The following is a 17786-nucleotide window of genomic DNA, read 5'->3' on the forward strand; positions in this document are numbered from 1 at the left end:
TCCTCCGGACCAAAGAGGAAAAGAACCATCCGGATTGTTATAGGCTCAAAGTGTAAAAGCCAGCATGTGTGATGGTATGGGGGTGTATTAGTGCCCAAGACATGGGTAACTTACACATCTGTGAAGGCGCCATTAATGCTGAAAGGTACATACAGGTTTTGGAACAACATATGTTGCCATCCAAGCAACGTTACCATGGACGCCCCTGCTTATTTCAGCAAGACAATGCCAAGCCACGTGTTACATCAACGTGGCTTCATAGTAAAAGAGTGCGGGTACTAGACTGGCCTGCCTGTAGTCCAGATGTGTCTCCCATTGAAAATGTGTGGCACATTAAGAAGCCTAAAACGGAGACCCCCGGACTGTTGAACAACTTAAGCTGTACATCAAGCAAGAATGGGAAAGAATTCCGCCTGAGAAGCTTCAAAAATGTGTCTCCTCAGTTCCCAAACGTTTACTGAGTGTTGTTAAAAGGAAAGGCCATGTAACACAGTGGTGAACACGCCCTTTCCCAACTACTTTGGCACGTGTTGCAGCCATGAAATTCTAAGTTAATTATTAGTTTATGAGGTTGAACATCAAATATGTTGTCTTTGTAGCATATTCAACTGAATATGGGTTGAAAATGATTTGCAAATCATTGTATTCCGTTTATATTTACATCTAACACCATTTCCCAACTCATATGGAAACGGGGTTTGTACATAAATAATCAATATATGGACGTTTGTGCATAGATTCACAATCACCCACGTCCCAAACGGGATTGTATCTGAGAAGGTTCTCGATTCAAAAAGACGACCAACAAATTTTATATTATAAATTATTATAAGACAGCTAATTAGCCTTGAAGAAAAGCACAAAAAAGCGTGTAAATTACACATATATATATATACATATATGTATATATATATATATATATATATATATACTGAGTAGTGTTTAAAAAATCAATTTGACTTCACCATGAAAATATTAATAAATTATTTTTACAATAAAATATATTTCTAATTTTAATATTTATTGTTCACCAACTACATTATATGTATTATTTTATTGAGTATTTTTTTGTCTTTTTCTCCACTAAAAAAACAAACTGTGCAACATTATCACATTTTTATTCATTTCTTTTTCAATTTTTTTAATTTAGATTTTATATAGTTTTAGTATTATTTAGGTAGGTAGATTACCTTTTTTTAAATAAAATATGTATTTTTTTACTGACGCAGTGTTAAACTACTGCCAGGATGTTTATATCCTCAGGTAGCCAGGTCGAGGCTGTATTGTTTTTTTGAATTATTATTATTTTTTCAGTTTTTCATTGACAGTATACTGAGTAGTGTTTAATAAATCAGTTTGACTTCACCATGAAAATATGACTCAATTATTTTTGAGAAACTTGTATATACTAGAAACATTTTTACCTGACGCAGTGTTAAACTACAGCCAGGTTGTTTATATCTTCAGGTAGCCAGGTCGAGGCTGAATTGTTTTATTGACAGTTTTTCATTGACATTATACTGAGTGGTGTTTAAAAAATCAGTTTGACTTCACCATGAAAATATGAATCAATTATTTTTACAATGAAATATATATTTTTTTTTTTATATTTATTGTTCACCAACTACATTATATGTCTTATTTTATTGAGTCATTTTTTGTCTTTTTCTCCACTAAAAAAACAAACTGTGCAACATTATCACATTTTTATTTTATTTTTTTATTTTTATTTTGATCTTATATTGTTTTATTATCATTTAGGTAGGTGGATTAAAACAATTTAAATAAAACATATATTTTTTCCTGACGCAGTGTTAAACTACAGCCAGGTTGTTTATATCTTCAGGTAGCCAGGTCGAGGCTATATTGTTTTATTGACAGTTTTTCATTGACATTATACTGAGTGGTGTTTAAAAAAATCAGTTTGACTTCACCATGAAAATATGAATCATTTTTACAATAAAAAATATATTTTTTTTAAATATTTATTGTTCACCAACTACATTGTATGTCTTATTTTATTGAGTAATGTTTTGTCTTTTTCTCCACTAAACAAACTAACTGTGCAACATTATCAAATTTTTATTTATTTATTAAAAAAAAAATGTTGATCTTATATTGTTTTAGTATTATTTAGATAGGTGGATTAACATTTAAAAAAAAAATATATATATATATATATATATATATATATATATATATATATATATATATATATATATAAAAAAAACTTATAGTCCGAAAAATACGGTATATATATATATATATATATATATATATATATATATATATATATATATATATATATATATATATATATATATATATATATATATATATATATATATATATATATATTTATATGTATGTGTGGGAAAAAAATCACAAGACTATTTCATCTCTAGAGATGAAATAGTCTTGTGATTTTTTTCCCACACATACATATAAATATATATATATATATATATATATATATATATATATATATATATATATATATATATATATATATATATATATATATATATATATATATATACTGAGTAGTGTTTAAAAAATCAATTTGACTTCACCATGAAAATATTAATAAATTATTTTTACAATAAAATATATTTTTAATTTTAATATTTATTGTTCACCAACTACATTATATGTATTATTTTATTGAGTATTTTTTTGTCTTTTTCTCAACTAAAAAAACAAACTGTGCAACAATATCACATTTTTATTCATTTATTTTTCAATTTTTTTTTATTTCGATTTTATATAGTTTTAGTATTATTTAGGTAGGTAGATTACATTTTTTTAAATAAAATATGTATTTTTTTACTGACGCAGTGTTAAACTACTGCCAGGATGTTTATATCCTCAGGTAGCCAGGTCGAGGCTGTATTGTTTTTTTGAATTATTATTATTTTTTCAGTTTTTCATTGACAGTATACTGAGTAGTGTTTAATAAATCAGTTTGACTTCACCATGAAAATATGACTCAATTTTTTTTAGAAAAAAAAAAAAAATGTATTTAAATATTTATTGTTCACCAACTACATTATATGTCTTATTTTATTAAGTAAATTTTTGTCTTTTTCTCCACTAAAAAAACAAACTGTGCAACATTATCACATTTTTATTTTCTATTTTCTATTTTATTTTGATCTTATATTGTTGTATTATTATTTAGGTAGGTGGATTAAAACAATTTAAATACAATATTTTTTTTTCCCTGACGCAGTGTTAAACTACAGCCAGGTTGTTTATATCTTCAGGTAGCCAGGTTGAGGCTATTTTGTTTTATTGACAGTTTTTCTTTGACATTATACTGAGTGGTGTTTAAAAAATCAGTTTGACTTCACCATGAAAATATGAATCATTTTTACAATAAAAAATATTTTTTATTTAAATATTTATTGTTCACCAACTACATTGTATGTCTTATTTTATTGAGCATTTTTTTGTCTTTTTCTCCACTAAAAAAACAAACTGTGCAACATATATATATATATATATATATATAATATATATATATATATATATATATATATATATATATACATATATATAAAATCTCCTGATGATTGAGGGAACCCCCCTCATGAAACAGGCCTGTAGAGATTAAATAGTCTTGTGATTTTTTTTCCCACACATACATATATATATATACACATACATATATATATATATATTTTTTTATTTTTTTTTTTAATGTTAATCCACCTATCTGAATAATACTAAAACAATATAAGTGTTTAAAAAATCAGTTTGACTTCACCATGAAAATATGAATCATTTTTACAATAAAAAATATATTTAAAAAAAATATTTATTGTTCACCAACTACATTGTATGTCTTATTTTATTGAGTAATGTTTTGTCTTTTTCTCCACTAAACAAACTAACTGTGCAACATTATCACATTTTTATTTATTTATAAAAAAAAAAAGGTTGATCTTATATTGTTTTAGTATTATTTAGATAGGTGGATTAACATTTTTAAAATATATATATATATATATATATATATATATATATATATATATATATATATTTATATGTATGTGTGGGAAAAAAATCACAAGACTATTTCATCTCTAGAGATGAAATAGTCTTGTGATTTTTTTCCCACACATACATATTTTGCGCTCTACTACGGTATCGAGCACTATTTTTTGGATAACCTTATTAAGATATATATATATTTATGTATATATATATATATATATATATATATATATATATATATATTTTAAAAATCCACCTATCTATATATATATATATATATATATATATATATATATATATATATATATATATATATATATATATATATATATATATATATATATATATATATATATATATATTTTAAAAATGTTAATCCACCTATCTAAATAATACTAAAACAATATAAGATCAACATTTTTTTTTTAATAAATAAATAAAAATTTGATAATGTTGCACAGTTAGTTTGTTTAGTGGAGAAAAAGACAAAACATTACTCAATAAAATAAGACATACAATGTAGTTGGTGAACAATAAATATTAAAAAAATATATATTTTTTATTGTAAAAATGATTCATATTTTCATGGTGAAGTCAAACTGATTTTTTAAACACCACTCAGTATAATGTCAATGAAAAACTGTCAATAAAACAATATAGCCTCGACCTGGCTACCTGAAGATATAAACAACCTGGCTGTAGTTTAACACTGCGTCAGGAAAAAATATATGTTTTATTTAAATTGTTTTAATCCACCTACCTAAATAATAATAAAACAATATAAGATCAAAATAAAAATAAAAAAATAAAATAAAAATGTGATAATGTTGCACAGTTTGTTTTTTTAGTGGAGAAAAAGACAAAAAATGACTCAATAAAATAAGACATATAATGTAGTTGGTGAACAATAAATATTAAAATAAAAAAATATATTTCATTGTAAAAATAATTGATTCATATTTTCATGGTGAAGTCAAACTGATTTTTTAAACACCACTCAGTATAATGTCAATGAAAAACTGTCAATAAAACAATTCAGCCTCGACCTGGCTACCTGAAGATATAAACAACCTGGCTGTAGTTTAACACTGCGTCAGGAAAAAATATATGTTTTATTTAAATTGTTTTAATCCACCTACCTAAATAATAATAAAACAATAAAAGATCAAAATAAAAATAAAAAAATTAAATAAAAATGTGATAATGTTGCACAGTTTGTTTTTTTAGTGGAGAAAAAGACAAAAAATGACTCAATAAAATAAGACATATAATGTAGTTGGTGAACAATAAATATTAAAATAAAAAAATATATTTCATTGTAAAAATAATTGATTCATATTTTCATGGTGAAGTCAAACTGATTTTTTTAAACACCACTCAGTATAATGTCAATGAAAAACTGTCAATAAAACAATACAGCCTCGACCTGGCTACCTGAAGATATAAACAACCTGGCTGTAGTTTAACACTGCGTCAGGTAAAAATGTTTCTAGTATATACAAGTTTCTCACTTTGTCTCGTCTTTTTTATTTTGTTTTCCAACTTGCCTTTGCCGACAGTTGCAAAAAAAAGTGTGCAAGCTGCACGCCCGCAGATACACGCTAACCACCTCTGTAAATACACTTTAAGGGGGCATTACCATCCTTTTTGTCCCGCTTTTTATCTGCAACATTTTAATTAAGTGGGCTTTCATTTACTCTTTGTAATAAGGAGACAATGTTTGTGTTAGTTTTTTTTTTGGGGGGGGTGGGGGGGGTCTAATCTCGGGATTGAGCAGGCTGCGTAATTAGAGGTCGTGTTGCTTTGAAAATGTGACAAAAGAGAAAATATGACATTTTCTACCGCGATATTACAGTTTTTTGTTGTTGTTTTCATGTAAAAACAAAACAATAACACGGGATGCTTTTTGACACTAGCAGAACCAGTGGACGTTTGTTTATGGCCTAATTCAGTCATGAAATTATATAGGAGGAATTGAGTCAAATTAGCTACACACTTAAACACTTTAACGAGTAACCAGCAGCAGATAGCCTAACTTATTTTTGCACTTTAATTGGAATCGGGTGTGAGAGTAAACAAAAAGGCTTCATTGATGAAAAGCACCATTAAATCAGGCAAACAAGTACGTTTACATTCATTTAATGGCAGCAACACATTGCAAAAAAGAGCATTTTTGCCACTGGGTTACATGGCCTTTCCTTTTAACAACACTCAGTAAATGTTTGGGTGCTGAGGAGACACATTTTTAAGCGTTTCAGGTGGAATTATTTCCCATTCTTGCTTGATGTACAGCTTAAGTTGTTCAACAGTCTCTGTTGTGGTATTTTAGGCTTCATAATGCGCCACACATTTTCAATGGGAGACAGGTCTGGACTACAGGCAGGCCAGTCTAGTACTGCGCCACGTTGATGTAACAAATGGCTTGGCATTGTCTTGCTGAAATAAGCAGGGGCGTCCATGGTAACGTTGCTTGGATGGCAACATATGTTGCTCCAAAACCTGTATGTACCTTTCAGCATTAATTGCGCCTTCACCATCTATGGACTGGACTCTCACACTATTATGTTAGATCCACTATGGACTGGACTCCCACTATTATATTAGATCCACTATGGACTGGACTCTCACTATTATGTTAGATCCACAATGGACTGGACTCTCACTATTATGTTAGATCCACTATGGACTGGACTCCCACTATTATATTAGATCCACTATGGACTGGACTCTCACTATTATGTTAGATCCACAATGGACTGGACTCTCACTATTATGTTAGATCCACTATGGACTGGACTCTCACTATTATGTTAGATCCACTATGGACTGGACTCTCACTATTATGTTAGATCCACTATGGACTGGACTCTCACTATTATGTTAGATCCACTATGGACTGGACTCCCACTATTATATTAGATCCACTATGGACTGGACTCTCACTATTATGTTAGATCCACAATGGACTGGACTCTCACTATTATGTTAGATCCACTATGGAGTGGACTCCCACTATTATGTTGGATCCACTATGGACTGGACTCCCACTATTATATTAGATCCACTTTGGACTGGACTCTCACTATTATGTTAGATCCACAATGGACTGGACTCTCACTATTATATTAGATCCACTATGGACTGAACTCTCACACTATTATGTTAGATCCACTATGGACTGGACTCTCACTATTATGTTAGATCCACTATGGACTGGACTCCCACTATTATATTAGATCCACTATGGACTGGACTCTCACTATTATGGTAGATCCACAATGGACTGGACTCTCACTATTATGTTAGATCCACTATGGACTGGACACTCTAACTATTATGTTAGATCCACTATGGACTGGACTCTCACTATTATGTTAGATCCACCTTGGACTGGACTTTCACTAATATGTTAGATCCACTATGGACTGGACTCTCACTATTATGTTAGATCCACTATGGACTGGACTCTCACTATTATGTTAGATCAACAATGGACTGGACTCTCACTATTATGTTAGATCCACTATGGACTGGACTCCCACTATTATATTAGATCCGCTATGGACTGGACTCTCAATATTATGTTAGATCCACAATGGACTGGACTCTCACTATTATGTTAGATCCACTATGGACTGGACTCTCACTATTATGTTAGATCCACTATGGACTGGACTCTCACTATTATGTTAGATCCACTATGGACTGGACTCTCACTATTATGTTAGATCCACTATGGACTGGACTCCCACTATTATATTAGATCCACTATGGACTGGACTCTCACTATTATGTTAGATCCACAATGGACTGGACTCTCACTATTATGTTAGATCCACTATGGAGTGGACTCCCACTATTATGTTGGATCCACTATGGACTGGACTCCCACTATTATATTAGATCCACTTTGGACTGGACTCTCACTATTATGTTAGATCCACAATGGACTGGACTCTCACTATTATATTAGATCCACTATGGACTGAACTCTCACACTATTATGTTAGATCCACTATGGACTGGACTCTCACTATTATGTTAGATCCACTATGGACTGGACTCCCACTATTATATTAGATCCACTATGGACTGGACTCTCACTATTATGGTAGATCCACAATGAACTGGACTCTCACTATTATGTTAGATCCACTATGGACTGGACACTCTAACTATTATGTTAGATCCACTATGGACTGGACTCTCACTATTATGTTAGATCCACCTTGGACTGGACTTTCACTAATATGTTAGATCCACTATGGACTGGACTCTCACTATTATGTTAGATCCACTATGGACTGGACTCTCACTATTATGTTAGATCAACAATGGACTGGACTCTCACTATTATGTTAGATCCACTATGGACTGGACTCTCACACTTTTATGTTAGATCCACTATGGACTGGACTCTCACACTATTATGTTAGATCCACTATGGACTGGACTCTCACTATTATGTTAGATCCACAATGGACTGGACTCCCACTATTATGTTAGATCCACTATGGACTGGACTCCCACTATTATATTAGATCCACTATGGACTGGACTCTCACTATTATGGTAGATCCACAATGGACTGGACTCTCACTATTATGTTAGATCCACTATGGACTGGACTCTCACCCTATTATGTTAGATCCACTATGGACTGGACTCTCACTATTATGTTAGATCCACTATGGACTGGACTCCCACTATTATGTTAGATCCACTATGGACTGGACTCTCACTATTATGTTAGATCAACAATGGACTGGACTCTCACTATTATGTTAGATCCACTATGGACTGGACTCCCACTATTATATTAGATCCGCTATGGACTGGACTCTCAATATTATGGTAGATCCACAATGGACTGGACTCTCACTATTATGTTAGATCCACTATGGACTGGACTCTCACTATTATGTTAGATCCACTATGGACTGGACTCTCACTATTATGTTAGATCCACTATGGACTGGACTCTCACTATTATGTTAGATCCACTATGGACTGGACTCCCACTATTATATTAGATCCACTATGGACTGGACTCTCACTATTATGTTAGATCCACAATGGACTGGACTCTCACTATTATGTTAGATCCACTATGGAGTGGACTCCCACTATTATGTTGGATCCACTATGGACTGGACTCCCACTATTATATTAGATCCACTTTGGACTGGACTCTCACTATTATGTTAGATCCACAATGGACTGGACTCTCACTATTATGTTAGATCCACTATGGACTGAACTCTCACACTATTATGTTAGATCCACTATGGACTGGACTCTCACTATTATGTTAGATCCACTATGGACTGGACTCCCACTATTATATTAGATCCACTATGGACTGGACTCTCACTATTATGGTAGATCCACAATGGACTGGACTCTCACTATTATGTTAGATCCACTATGGACTGGACACTCTAACTATTATGTTAGATCCACTATGGACTGGACTGTCACTATTATGTTAGATCCACCTTGGACTGGACTTTCACTAATATGTTGGATCCACTATGGACTGGACTCTCACTATTATGTTAGATCCACAATGGAATGGACTCTCACTATTATGTTAGATCCACTATGGACTGGACTCTCACACTATTATGTTAGATCCACTATGGACTGGACTCTCACTATTATGTTAGATCCACAATGGACTGGACTCCCACTATTATGTTAGATCCACTGTGGACTGGACTCTCACTATTATGGTAGATCCACAATGGACTGGACTCTCACTATTATGTTAGATCCACTATGGACTGGACTCTCACTATTATGTTAGATCCACTATGGACTGGACTCTCACTATTATGGTAGATCCACAATGGACTGGACTCTCACTATTATGTTAGATCCACTATGGACTGGACTATCACCCTATTATGTTAGATCCACTATGGACTGGACTCTCACTATTATGTTAGATCCACTATGGACTGGACTCCCACTATTATGTTAGATCCACTAAGGACTGGACTCTCACTATTATGTTAGATCAACAATGGACTGGACTCTCACTATTATGTTAGATCCACTATGGACTGGACTCCCACTATTATATTAGATCCGCTATGGACTGGACTCTCAATATTATGTTAGATCCACAATGGACTGGACTCTCACTATTATGTTAGATCCACTATGGACTGGACTCTCACTATTATGTTAGATCCACTATGGACTGGACTCTCACTATTATGTTAGATCCACTATGGACTGGACTCCCACTATTATATTAGATCCACTATGGACTGGACTCTCACTATTATGTTAGATCCACAATGGACTGGACTCTCACTATTATGTTAGATCCACTATGGAGTGGACTCCCACTATTATGTTGGATCCACTATGGACTGGACTCCCACTATTATATTAGATCCACTTTGGACTGGACTCTCACTATTATGTTAGATCCACAATGGACTGGACTCTCACTATTATATTAGATCCACTATGGACTGAACTCTCACACTATTATGTTAGATCCACTATGGACTGGACTCTCACTATTATGTTAGATCCACTATGGACTGGACTCCCACTATTATATTAGATCCACTATGGACTGGACTCTCACTATTATGGTAGATCCACAATGGACTGGACTCTCACTATTATGTTAGATCCACTATGGACTGGACACTCTAACTATTATGTTAGATCCACTATGGACTGGACTCTCACTATTATGTTAGATCCACCTTGGACTGGACTTTCACTAATATGTTAGATCCACTATGGACTGGACTCTCACTATTATGTTAGATCCACTATGGACTGGACTCTCACTATTATGTTAGATCCACTATGGACTGGACTCCCACTATTATATTAGATCCGCTATGGACTGGACTCTCAATATTATGTTAGATCCACAATGGACTGGACTCTCACTATTATGTTAGATCCACTATGGACTGGACTCTCACTATTATGTTAGATCCACTATTGACTGGACTCTCACTATTATGTTAGATCCACTATGGACTGGACTCTCACTATTATGTTAGATCCACTATGGACTGGACTCCCACTATTATATTAGATCCACTATGGACTGGACTCTCACTATTATGTTAGATCCACAATGGACTGGACTCTCACTATTATGTTAGATCCACTATGGAGTGGACTCCCACTATTATGTTGGATCCACTATGGACTGGACTCCCACTATTATATTAGATCCACTTTGGACTGGACTCTCACTATTATGTTAGATCCACAATGGACTGGACTCTCACTATTATATTAGATCCACTATGGACTGAACTCTCACACTATTATGTTAGATCCACTATGGACTGGACTCTCACTATTATGTTAGATCCACTATGGACTGGACTCCCACTATTATATTAGATCCACTATGGACTGGACTCTCACTATTATGGTAGATCCACAATGGACTGGACTCTCACTATTATGTTAGATCCACTATGGACTGGACACTCTAACTATTATGTTAGATCCACTATGGACTGGACTCTCACTATTATGTTAGATCCACCTTGGACTGGACTTTCACTAATATGTTAGATCCACTATGGACTGGACTCTCACTATTATGTTAGATCCACTATGGACTGGACTCTCACTATTATGTTAGATCAACAATGGACTGGACTCTCACTATTATGTTAGATCCACTATGGACTGGACTCTCACACTTTTATGTTAGATCCACTATGGACTGGACTCTCACACTATTATGTTAGATCCACTATGGACTGGACTCTCACTATTATGTTAGATCCACAATGGACTGGACTCCCACTATTATGTTAGATCCACTATGGACTGGACTCCCACTATTATATTAGATCCACTATGGACTGGACTCTCACTATTATGGTAGATCCACAATGGACTGGACTCTCACTATTATGTTAGATCCACTATGGACTGGACTCTCACCCTATTATGTTAGATCCACTATGGACTGGACTCTCACTATTATGTTAGATCCACTATGGACTGGACTCCCACTATTATGTTAGATCCACTATGGACTGGACTCTCACTATTATGTTAGATCAACAATGGACTGGACTCTCACTATTATGTTAGATCCACTATGGACTGGACTCCCACTATTATATTAGATCCGCTATGGACTGGACTCTCAATATTATGGTAGATCCACAATGGACTGGACTCTCACTATTATGTTAGATCCACTATGGACTGGACTCTCACTATTATGTTAGATCCACTATGGACTGGACTCTCACTATTATGTTAGATCCACTATGGACTGGACTCTCACTATTATGTTAGATCCACTATGGACTGGACTCCCACTATTATATTAGATCCACTATGGACTGGACTCTCACTATTATGTTAGATCCACAATGGACTGGACTCTCACTATTATGTTAGATCCACTATGGAGTGGACTCCCACTATTATGTTGGATCCACTATGGACTGGACTCCCACTATTATATTAGATCCACTTTGGACTGGACTCTCACTATTATGTTAGATCCACAATGGACTGGACTCTCACTATTATGTTAGATCCACTATGGACTGAACTCTCACACTATTATGTTAGATCCACTATGGACTGGACTCTCACTATTATGTTAGATCCACTATGGACTGGACTCCCACTATTATATTAGATCCACTATGGACTGGACTCTCACTATTATGGTAGATCCACAATGGACTGGACTCTCACTATTATGTTAGATCCACTATGGACTGGACACTCTAACTATTATGTTAGATCCACTATGGACTGGACTGTCACTATTATGTTAGATCCACCTTGGACTGGACTTTCACTAATATGTTAGATCCACTATGGACTGGACTCTCACTATTATGTTAGATCCACAATGGACTGGACTCTCACTATTATGTTAGATCCACTATGGACTGGACTCTCACACTATTATGTTAGATCCACTATGGACTGGACTCTCACTATTATGTTAGATCCACAATGGACTGGACTCCCACTATTATGTTAGATCCACTATGGACTGGACTCTCACTATTATGGTAGATCCACAATGGACTGGACTCTCACTATTATGTTAGATCCACTATGGACTGGACTCTCACTATTATGTTAGATCCACTATGGACTGGACTCTCACTATTATGGTAGATCCACAATGGACTGGACTCTCACTATTATGTTAGATCCACTATGGACTGGACTCTCACCCTATTATGTTAGATCCACTATGGACTGGACTCTCACTATTATGTTAGATCCACTATGGACTGGACTCCCACTATTATGTTAGATCCACTAAGGACTGGACTCTCACTATTATGTTAGATCAACAATGGACTGGACTCTCACTATTATGTTAGATCCACTATGGACTGGACTCCCACTATTATATTAGATCCGCTATGGACTGGACTCTCAATATTATGTTAGATCCACAATGGACTGGACTCTCACTATTATGTTAGATCCACTATGGACTGGACTCTCACTATTATGTTAGATCCACTATGGACTGGACTCTCACTATTATGTTAGATCCACTATGGACTGGACTCTCACTATTATGTTAGATCCACTATGGACTGGACTCCCACTATTATATTAGATCCACTATGGACTGGACTCTCACTATTATGTTAGATCCACAATGGACTGGACTCTCACTATTATGTTAGATCCACTATGGAGTGGACTCCCACTATTATGTTGGATCCACTATGGACTGGACTCCCACTATTATATTAGATCCACTTTGGACTGGACTCTCACTATTATGTTAGATCCACAATGGACTGGACTCTCACTATTATATTAGATCCACTATGGACTGAACTCTCACACTATTATGTTAGATCCACTATGGACTGGACTCTCACTATTATGTTAGATCCACTATGGACTGGACTCCCACTATTATATTAGATCCACTATGGACTGGACTCTCACTATTATGGTAGATCCACAATGGACTGGACTCTCACTATTATGTTAGATCCACTATGGACTGGACACTCTAACTATTATGTTAGATCCACTATGGACTGGACTCTCACTATTATGTTAGATCCACCTTGGACTGGACTTTCACTAATATGTTAGATCCACTATGGACTGGACTCTCACTATTATGTTAGATCCACTATGGACTGGACTCTCACTATTATGTTAGATCAACAATGGACTGGACTCTCACTATTATGTTAGATCCACTATGGACTGGACTCTCACACTTTTATGTTAGATCCACTATGGACTGGACTCTCACTATTATGTTAGATCCACAATGGACTGGACTCTCACTATTATGTTAGATCCACTATGGATTGGACTCCCACTATTATGTTAGATCCACTATGGACTGGACTCCCACTATTATATTAGATCCGCTATGGACTGGACTCTCACTATTATGTTAGATCCACTATGGACTGGACTCCCACTATTATATTAGATCCACTATGGACTGGACTCTCACTATTATGTTAGATCCACAATGGACTGGACTCTCACTATTATGTTTGATCCACTATGGACTGGACTCCCACTATTATGTTAGATCCACTATGGACTGGACTCTCACTATTATGTTAGATCCACTATGGATTGGACTCTCACTATTATGTTAGATCAACAATGGACTGGACTCTCACTATTATGTTAGATCCACTATGGACTGGACTCTCACACTTTAATGTTAGATCCACTATGGACTGGACTCTCACACTATTATGTTAGATCCACTATGGACTGGACTCTCACTATTATGTTAGATCCACAATGGACTGGACTCCCACTATTATGTTAGATCCACTATGAACTGGACTCCCACTATTATATTAGATCCACTATGGACTGGACTCTCACTATTATGGTAGATCCACAATGGACTGGACTCTCACTATTATGTTAGATCCACTATGGACTGGACTCTCACCCTATTATGTTAGATCCACTATGGACTGGACTCTCACTATTATGTTAGATCCACTATCGACTGGACTCCCACTATTATGTTAGATCCACTAAGGACTGGACTCTCACTATTATGTTAGATCAACAATGGACTGGACTCTCACTATTATGTTAGATCCACTATGGACTGGACTCCCACTATTATATTAGATCCGCTATGGACTGGACTCTCAATATTATGTTAGATCCACAATGGACTGGACTCTCACTATTATGTTAGATCCACTATGGACTGGACTCTCACTATTATGTTAGATCCACTATGGACTGGACTCTCACTATTATGTTAGATCCACTATGGACTGGACTCTCACTATTATGTTAGATCCACTATGGACTGGACTCTCACTATTATGTTGGATCCACTATGGACTGGACTCCCACTATTATATTAGATCCACTATGGACTGGACTCTCACTATTATGTTAGATCCACAATGGACTGGACTCTCACTATTATGTTAGATCCACTATGGAGTGGACTCCCACTATTATGTTGGATCCACTATGGACTGGACTCCCACTATTATATTAGATCCACTTTGGACTGGACTCTCACTATTATGTTAGATCCACAATGGACTGGACTATCACTATTATATTAGATCCACTATGGACTGAACTCTCACACTATTATGTTAGATCCACTATGGACTGGACTCTCACTATTATGTTAGATCCACTATGGACTGGACTCCCACTATTATATTAGATCCACTATGGACTGGACTCTCACTATTATGGTAGATCCACAATGGACTGGACTCTCACTATTATGTTAGATCCACTAAGGACTGGACTCTCACTATTATGTTAGATCAACAATGGACTGGACTCTCACTATTATGTTAGATCCACTATGGACTGGACTCCCACTATTATATTAGATCCGCTATGGACTGGACTCTCAATATTATGTTAGATCCACAATGGACTGGACTCTCACTATTATGTTAGATCCACTATGGACTGGACTCTCACTATTATGTTAGATCCACTATGGACTGGACTCTCACTATTATGTTAGATCCACTATGGACTGGACTCTCACTATTATGTTAGATCCACTATGGACTGGACTCCCACTATTATATTAGATCCACTATGGACTGGACTCTCACTATTATGTTAGATCCACAATGGACTGGACTCTCACTATTATGTTAGATCCACTATGGAGTGGACTCCCACTATTATGTTGGATCCACTATGGACTGGACTCCCACTATTATATTAGATCCACTTTGGACTGGACTCTCACTATTATGTTAGATCCACAATGGACTGGACTCTCACTATTATATTAGATCCACTATGGACTGAACTCTCACACTATTATGTTAGATCCACTATGGACTGGACTCTCACTATTATGTTAGATCCACTATGGACTGGACTCCCACTATTATATTAGATCCACTATGGACTGGACTCTCACTATTATGGTAGATCCACAATGGACTGGACTCTCACTATTATGTTAGATCCACTATGGACTGGACACTCTAACTATTATGTTAGATCCACTATGGACTGGACTCTCACTATTATGTTAGATCCACCTTGGACTGGACTTTCACTAATATGTTAGATCCACTATGGACTGGACTCTCACTATTATGTTAGATCCACTATGGACTGGACTCTCACTATTATGTTAGATCCACTATGGACTGGACTCCCACTATTATATTAGATCCGCTATGGACTGGACTCTCAATATTATGTTAGATCCACAATGGACTGGACTCTCACTATTATGTTAGATCCACTATGGACTGGACTCTCACTATTATGTTAGATCCACTATTGACTGGACTCTCACTATTATGTTAGATCCACTATGGACTGGACTCTCACTATTATGTTAGATCCACTATGGACTGGACTCCCACTATTATATTAGATCCACTATGGACTGGACTCTCACTATTATGTTAGATCCACAATGGACTGGACTCTCACTATTATGTTAGATCCACTATGGAGTGGACTCCCACTATTATGTTGGATCCACTATGGACTGGACTCCCACTATTATATTAGATCCACTTTGGACTGGACTCTCACTATTATGTTAGATCCACAATGGACTGGACTCTCACTATTATATTAGATCCACTATGGACTGAACTCTCACACTATTATGTTAGATCCACTATGGACTGGACTCTCACTATTATGTTAGATCCACTATGGACTGGACTCCCACTATTATATTAGATCCACTATGGACTGGACTCTCACTATTATGGTAGATCCACAATGGACTGGACTCTCACTATTATGTTAGATCCACTATGGACTGGACACTCTAACTATTATGTTAGATCCACTATGGACTGGACTCTCACTATTATGTTAGATCCACCTTGGACTGGACTTTCACTAATATGTTGGATCCACTATGGACTGGACTCTCACTATTATGTTAGATCCACTATGGACTGGACTCTCACTATTATGTTAGATCAACAATGGACTGGACTCTCACTATTATGTTAGATCCACTATGGACTGGACTCTCACACTTTTATGTTAGATCCACTATGGACTGGACTCTCACACTATTATGTTAGATCCACTATGGACTGGACTCTCACTATTATGTTAGATCCACAATGGACTGGACTCCCACTATTATGTTAGATCCACTATGGACTGGACTCCCACTATTATATTAGATCCACTATGGACTGGACTCTCACTATTATGGTAGATCCACAATGGACTGGACTCTCACTATTATGTTAGATCCACTATGGACTGGACTCTCACCCTATTATGTTAGATCCACTATGGACTGG

The sequence above is a fragment of the Nerophis lumbriciformis genome, linkage group LG25 (genome assembly GCF_033978685.3).
Source record: "Nerophis lumbriciformis linkage group LG25, RoL_Nlum_v2.1, whole genome shotgun sequence".
Lineage (NCBI taxonomy): Eukaryota > Metazoa > Chordata > Actinopteri > Syngnathiformes > Syngnathidae > Nerophis > Nerophis lumbriciformis.